The sequence below is a fragment of the Arvicola amphibius genome, chromosome 3, assembly GCF_903992535.2.
Source record: "Arvicola amphibius chromosome 3, mArvAmp1.2, whole genome shotgun sequence".
NCBI classification, from domain to species: domain Eukaryota; kingdom Metazoa; phylum Chordata; class Mammalia; order Rodentia; family Cricetidae; genus Arvicola; species Arvicola amphibius.
The window spans coordinates 11,333,030-11,340,428 of NC_052049.1; positions in this window are offsets into that span (position 1 = coordinate 11,333,030).

The following is a 7,399-nucleotide window of genomic DNA, read 5'->3' on the forward strand; positions in this document are numbered from 1 at the left end:
TTCATCCACAAAATATAGTTTTTTTTTGAAGGTATAAGACTATTTTTATTATGGTGCATTTATACAAAGAACATAAAACCATATTAAAGGATAAATAAGAATAAACATAACAGAAATTAATTTGAAAAATAAAATATTCTACTAACAAAGAAATACTGATTGTGATAATTTTGGGTTCCGTCTCAGCCATCACTGAGGCCACAAATACAAGGTGGCAGGGTGTCAGAATCTGCATAGGTGCTACACTCCTCACAGTACTGCAGGGTACAAGAATTATCAAAAATCTGTTTGACCTCGATGATCTTTTCTTGAGTAAATTTTCTTGATTCAACACACTTTTCAACATCTTGACAATTTGCGAATTTGACTTCCTTGACTGCTTTACAGGCAAGACAATAAAGAGAAATTAACAGCATATACATAATAAACAGTAGACCGCCAGCAATGCCAAGAAGAATCTTCATTTTCATGTCTAACATCTTTCACACCTGGAAGAGAAGATCGGGCAGAGGAGTTGTCTTCACTCCCAAATTCAGCAGCCACTTGGCCACAGCTGCCCCATGTCCCATTCCCAGTGAAGAAGAAAGGTCCCAAGCATGGATCTTCATGTGTGTAAGTAGAAGGAACTCTGGCCAGGGAGGTCCACGCTGACCTCAGGTGGGTAAGAGAGTTTATTTGTCGTTGAAAAGGGATTTGAGCCAGGCATTAGTGGCCCAAGACTTTAATCCCATCATCTGGGAGGCAGAAACTGGTGGATCTCTGAGTTTAAGGCCAGCCTGGTCTACAGAGCTAGTTTCCAGGACAGGCTTCAAAGCTACACAGAGAAACCCTTCTTGAAAAACAAACAAACAAACAAAAAATGAAAAACAACAACAAAAAGAGACTTGATAGTAAAATCCAGATACCAGGAAAGGAGGATGACAGTAGAAAGTGATTAGTGTTCAGAGGCAGTGAAGGACCCTGAGCGAATGAAAAGCCCACACTGGAGCTTCCCACACCTTCCCAACTGTGCTCCCTGAGTCAACTTCCTCCAGCAAGTACACTGGGGAGACCTGTTTCATGGACTGAGGGAATGACACTTCAAAACGTTACCGCCCTACACCGCTGAGTAAATAATTGTGTTAAAAGCAGGATTTTTGAGGGGTGGGAGACCCCCACAAACAAACAAAGTAGGTTATGTTATCTCAGGGTTAAAAAGATTCTGAATGTGTCCAGCCAACCCCTCGCTGAAGCTGAAACAGGCTTGCTGAGACCATGAGCCAACTTTCTCAGAAGTTTCTTGTGCCTCATTCCATCTTCTAGCAGCCTATGTGTCTCCCTGCTAAACACTTAACCCTCCCACCAAGTTCCCCTTTCCTGGACTTAGTCTACTATCAGGAAATGGGGAGCAGCACGCCCAGAGACTACAGAAAACAATATGACTACAAAGCATACTTACCAAAGTTAAGATGTCTAGCACTGAATTAACGACAATTACTTAGAGCACGCGCATGCACGTGCGTGCACACACGTGTGCGCACACACCTCCAAATAGAAGGAAAAGGTTTCTGATCTAGGCTGCTTCAGAAACCGGCAGTTTCTCAAACCTGTGATTTGAGAAAAGGACCTAAACAACTCTCTTCGAGCAGTTCAGAGATAGACCAATGTACTCCACCGAGGGAGGGATAAGGTCTGCCAGGGATGCTAGAGATTGCCACCAGCTCCAAGCCAACCTCTGTGACATCAACTTCCAGCCCCCTTCATCACAATGCCAAATTCTGTCCCACCTCAAGGCATATTTTAGCTTCAAGAACTAGAGACTATTTTATATCATTTAAAGTCTAACAGTTGAGAGTCTGCCAATCAGAACCTGATTGGTCAAGTGTTTCAATTATTTAAACACAATCATGGATTGAGGTTTTAAACACCCTTGACATTATAAGCTACATGTGTTTGGCTGTGTTCACTTGTTTGGTGAAATGAGGTGAAGCTGTTCACTAGGATTCAAGCGCACACTCAGCGACACTGGCAGGGTCTCACACCTCATGCTTGAATAGCTGCAAAACAAGGAAGTTAAAGAGAATCCCTATTTTAGTCAGGTTAATTGTGTGATTTTTTTTTCTTGTCAGTTTTTTTTTTTCAGGCTCCATCTTTTTATAGTTTAAAATGTAGGGCTGGGTGGTGGTGGCGCACGCCTTCAATCCCAGCAAATGGGAGGCAGAAGCAGACAGATCTTTGAGTTCAAGGCTAGCCTGGTCTACAAGAGCTAGTTCCAAGACAGGCTCTAGAAACTACAGGGAACCCTGTCTCAAAACAAAACAAAAACAAAAACAAAAAAAAAGCCAATAAAATGTAAGATAACCTAAGAGTAAGTTCCATCCCTCCTACTGAGATTACTCTTTTTTTTTGTTGTTGTTCATATTTTTTTCTCATTTTTTTTATTAAAGATTTCCATCTCCTCTCCTCCTCCTCCCCCTTCCCTCCCCTCCCTTCCACCCATACCCCCACTCCACCCCTCTCCAAAGACAAAGAGCCATCAGGGTTTCCTTCACTATGTTAAGTCCAAGGTCCTCCCAGCTCCCCCTAAGTCCAGGAAGGTGAGCAACCAAACTGACAAGGCTCACAGTGAGCCCGTCCATGCTGTAGAGTTCATGTTCATTGCCGTTGTCCTTCGTTTCTCAGTCCTCCTCCACCGTCAGCCACATTCAGAGAGTCCGGTTTGGTCCCCTGTTCCATCAGTCCCATTCCAACTGGACTTGGTGGTCTCCCGTTAGATCTGTCCCACCGTCTCAATGGGTAAACGCACTCCTCACGGTCCTGACTTCCTTGCTCATGATCTCCCTCCTTTTGTTTCTCATCAGGACCTTGGGAGCTCAGTCCAGTGCTCCTAAGTGGGGCTCTGTCATTTTCTCCATCCAATGCCAGGTGAAGGTTCTGTGGTGATATGCAAGATATTCATGAGTATGGCAAAAGGATCTGGACATTTCTGGCACCCTCTCCTCAGCTGCCCAAGGAACTAGCTGGGGGCATCTTCCTGGACACCTGGGAACTCCTCTAGAGTTAAGTCTCTGCCAACCCTAGAATGGCTCCCTTAACTAAGATATATAATTCCTTGTTCCCATATCCACCCTTCCTATATCCCAACCATCCTATTCCCCCAAGCTCTTCCCATCCTCCACTTCACACTTTTCTCACCCCATCCCCCCTCCCCCCATCCCACCCCACCCCGAGGTTCCCATTTTTTGTCCGGCAATCTTGTCTACTTCCAATATCCAGGAGGATAACTATATGTTTTTCTTTGGGTTCACCTTCTTATATAGCTTCTCTAGGATTTTTTACGAATTATAGGCTCGATATCCTTTATTTATGGCTAGAAACCAATTATGAGTGAGTACATCCCATGTTCATCTTTTTGGGCCTGGGTTACCTCACTCAGGATGGTGTTTTCTATTTCCATCCATTTGCATGCAAAATTCAAGATGTCATTGTTTTTTACCGCCGAGTAGTACTCTAATATGTATATAGTCCACACTTTCTTCATCCATTCTTCCACTGAAGGGCATCTAGGTTGTTTCCAGGTTCTGGCTATTGCAAATAATGCTGCTATAAACATAGTTGAACAAATGCTTTTGTAATATGATTGGGCATCTCTTGGGCAAATTCCCAAGAGTGGGATTGCTGGCTCCTGGGGTAGGTTGATTCCAAATTTCCTGAGAAACCTCCACACTGCTTTCCAAAGTGGTTGCACAAGTTTGCATTCCCACCAGCAATGGATGAGTGTACCCCTTACTCCACATCCTCTCCAGCAAAGGCTATCATTGGTGTTTTTGATTTTAGCCATTCTGACAGGTGTAAGATGGTATCTCAACGTTGTTTTGATTTGCATTTCCCTGATTGCTAAGGAGGTTGAGCATGCCCTTAAGTGTCTTTTGGCCATTCGAACTTCTTCTGTTAAGAATTCTCTGTTCAGTTCAGTGCCCCATTTTATAATTGGGTTAATTAGCATTTTAAAGTCTAGTCTCTTGAGTTCCTTATATATTTTGGAGATCAGACCTTTGTTGCGGGGTTGGTGTAGATCTTTTCCCAGTCAGCAGGCTGCCTTTTTGTCTTAGTGACAGTGTCCTTTGCTTTACAGAAGCTGCTCAGCTTCAGGAGGTCCCATTTATTCAATGTTGCCCTTAATGTCTGTGCTGCTGGGGCTATACGTAGGAAGCAGTCTCCTGTGCCCAAATGTTGTAGAGTACTTCCCACTTTCTCCTCTAATAGGTTCAGTGTGTTCAGATTGATATTGAGGTCTTTAATCCATTTGGACTTGAGTTTTGTGCATGGTGATAGACACAGATCTACTTTCATTCTTCTACAGGTTGACATCCAGTTATGCCAGCACCATTTGTTGAAGATGCTTTCTTTCTTCTATTGTGTGCTTTTAGCTCCTTTATCAAAAATCAGGTGTTCATAGATTTGTGGCTTAAGATCTGGGTCTTCTATTTGATTCCATTGGTCGACTTCTCTATTTTTATGCCAATACCAAGCTGTTTTCAATACTGTAGCTCTGTAATAGAGTTTGAAGTCAGGGATGGTAATGCCTCCAGAAGTTCCTTTATTGTGTAAGATTGTTTTGGCTATCCTGGGTTTCTTGTTCTTTCATATAAAGTTGATTATTGTCCTCTCAAGATCTGTGAAGAATTTTGATGGGATCTTTAAGGGGATTGCATTAAATCTATAGATTGCCTTTGGTAGTATTGTCATTTTTACTATGTTGATCCTCCCAATCCAAGAGCGAGGGAGATCCTTCCATTTTCTGGTATCCTCTTCAATTTCTTTCTTCAAAGACTTAAAGTTCTTGTCAAATAGGTCTTTCACTTCCTTGGTTAGAGTTACCCCAAGATATTTTATGCTATTTGTGGCTATCGTGAAAGGTAATGCTTCTCTGATTTCTTTCTCTGCTTCCTTATCCTTTGTATATAGGAGGGTGACAGATTCTTTGGAGTTGATCTTGTATCCTGCCACAATACTAAAGGAGTTTATCAGCTGTAGGAGTTCTTTGGTGGACTTTTTCGGGTTGCTTATGTACACTATCATATCATCAGCAAATAACGAAAGTTTAACTTCTTCCTTTCCAATTCGAATCCCGTTGATCCCTTTGTTTTGTCTTATTGCTATTGCTAGAACTTCAAGCACTATATTGAAGAGATAAGGAGAGAGTGGACAGCCTTGTCACATTCCTGAAATTAGTGGGATTGCCTTGAGTTTCTCTCCATTTAATTTGATGTTAGCTGTCGGCTTGCTGTAAATAGCTTTTATTATATTTAGGAATGACCCCTGTATCCCTAATCTCTCCAAGACCTTTATCATAAAGGGGTGCTGAATTTTGTCAAATGCTTTTTCTGCATCTAATGAGATGATCATATGGTTTTTATCCTTCAGTTTATTTATATGATGGATTACATTGATAGATTTTCGTATGTTGAACCAGCCCTGCATCTCTGGGATGAAGCCTACTTGATCATAGTGGATAATTTTTCTAATGTGTTCTTGGATTCTGTTTGCCAGTATTTTATTGAGAATTTTTGCATCAATGTTCATGAGTGAGATTGGCCTGTAATTCTCTTTCTTAGTTGAGTCTTTGTGTGGTTTAGGTATCAGGGTAATTGTAGCTTCATAAAAGGAATTTGGCAATGACTGTTCTGTTTCTATATTATGAAATACCTTAAGGAGTATAGGTATTAGGTCTTCTTGGAAGTTCTGGTAGAATTCTGCATTGAACCCATCAGGTCCTGGGCTCTTTTTGGTAGGGAGGTTTCTGATAACAGTTTCTAATTCTTCGCGACTAACAGGACTATTTAGCGCATTTACCTGGCCCTGGTTTAACTTTGGTATATGGTACTTATCTAAAAAAGTGTCCATTTCTTGTACATTTTCCAATTTTGTGGCATACAGGCTTTTGTAGTAAGATCTAATGATTCTCTGAATTTCCTCTGTGTCTGTGGTTATGTCCCCTTTTTCATTTCTGATCTTATTAATTTGTGTGTTCTCTCTCTGCCGTTTGATTAGTTTGGCTAGGGGTTTGTCAATCTTGTTGATTTTCTCCAAGAACCAGCTTTTTGTTTCATTGATTCTTTGGATTGTTTTCTGTGTTTCTATTTTGTTGATTTCTGCCCTCAGTTTGATAATTTCCAGTCTTCTACTCCTCCTAGGTGAGTCTGCTTCTTTCTTTTCTAAAGCTTTCAGGTGTGCTGTTAAGTCTCCAATGTGTGCTTTCTCCGTTTTTTTTAAGTGGGCACTTAGTGCTATGAGTTTTCCTCTTAGCACTGCTTTCATAGTGTCCCATAAGTTTGAGTATGTTGTGTCTTTATTTTCATTAAATTCAAGAAAGACTTTAATTTCTTTCTTTATTTCTTCCTTGACCCAGGTGTGGTTCAGTAGTTGACTGTTCAGTTTCCATGAGTTTGTAGGCTTTCTGGGGGTAGCATTGTTGTTGAATTCTAATTTTAATCCATGGTGATCCGATAAGATGCAGGTGGTTACTAATATGTTTTTGTAACTGTGGAAGTTTGCTTTGTTACCGAGTATGTGGTCAATTTTCGAAAAGGTTCCATGAGCCGCAGAGAAGAAGGTATATTCTTCCCTGTTTGGGTGGAATGTTCTATAGATGTCTGTTAAGTCCATTTGGTTCATTACCTCTATGAAGTCTCTTAATTCTCTGTTAGGTTTCTGTCGAATTGACCTGTCCATTGGTGAAAGAGGAGTGTTGAAGTCTCCCACTATCAGTGTGTTTGGTTTGATGGCTGCCTTGAGTTCTAGTAATGTTTCTTTTATATAAGTGGATGCTTTTTTATTAGGGGCATAGATATTCAGGATTGAGACTTCATTCTGATAGATTTTTTCCTGTAATGAGTATAAAGTGTCCCTTTCCATCTCTTCTGATTGATTTTAGTTTGAAGTCAACTTTGTTAGAAATTAGTATGGCCACACCGGCTTGTTTCTTAGGTCCATTTGCTTGATAAACCTTTTCCCAACCCTTTACTCTGAGTAGATGTCTGTCTTTGTGGTTGAGGTGTGTTTCTTGTAAGCAGCAGAATGTTGGATCCTGTTTTCGTATCCAATCTCTTAGCCTGTGCCTTTTTATAGGTGAATTGAGTCCATTGATATTAAGTGATATTAATGACCAGTGGATGTTAACTCCGGTTGTCATTTTTTATTTGGTAGTAGAGATTGTGTGTTTCCTTTCTTTGAGATGTGCTAGTGAAGGGTCACTAGATGTCTGGGTTATTTGGGGCAATGCTGGACTCTTTTGTTTGTGAATTTCCTTCTATTACTTTCTGTAAGGCTGGATTTGTGACTATGTATTGTTTAAATTTGTTTTTATCCTGGAATATTTTGATTTCTCCATTTATAGTGAATGAAAGCTTGGCTGGGT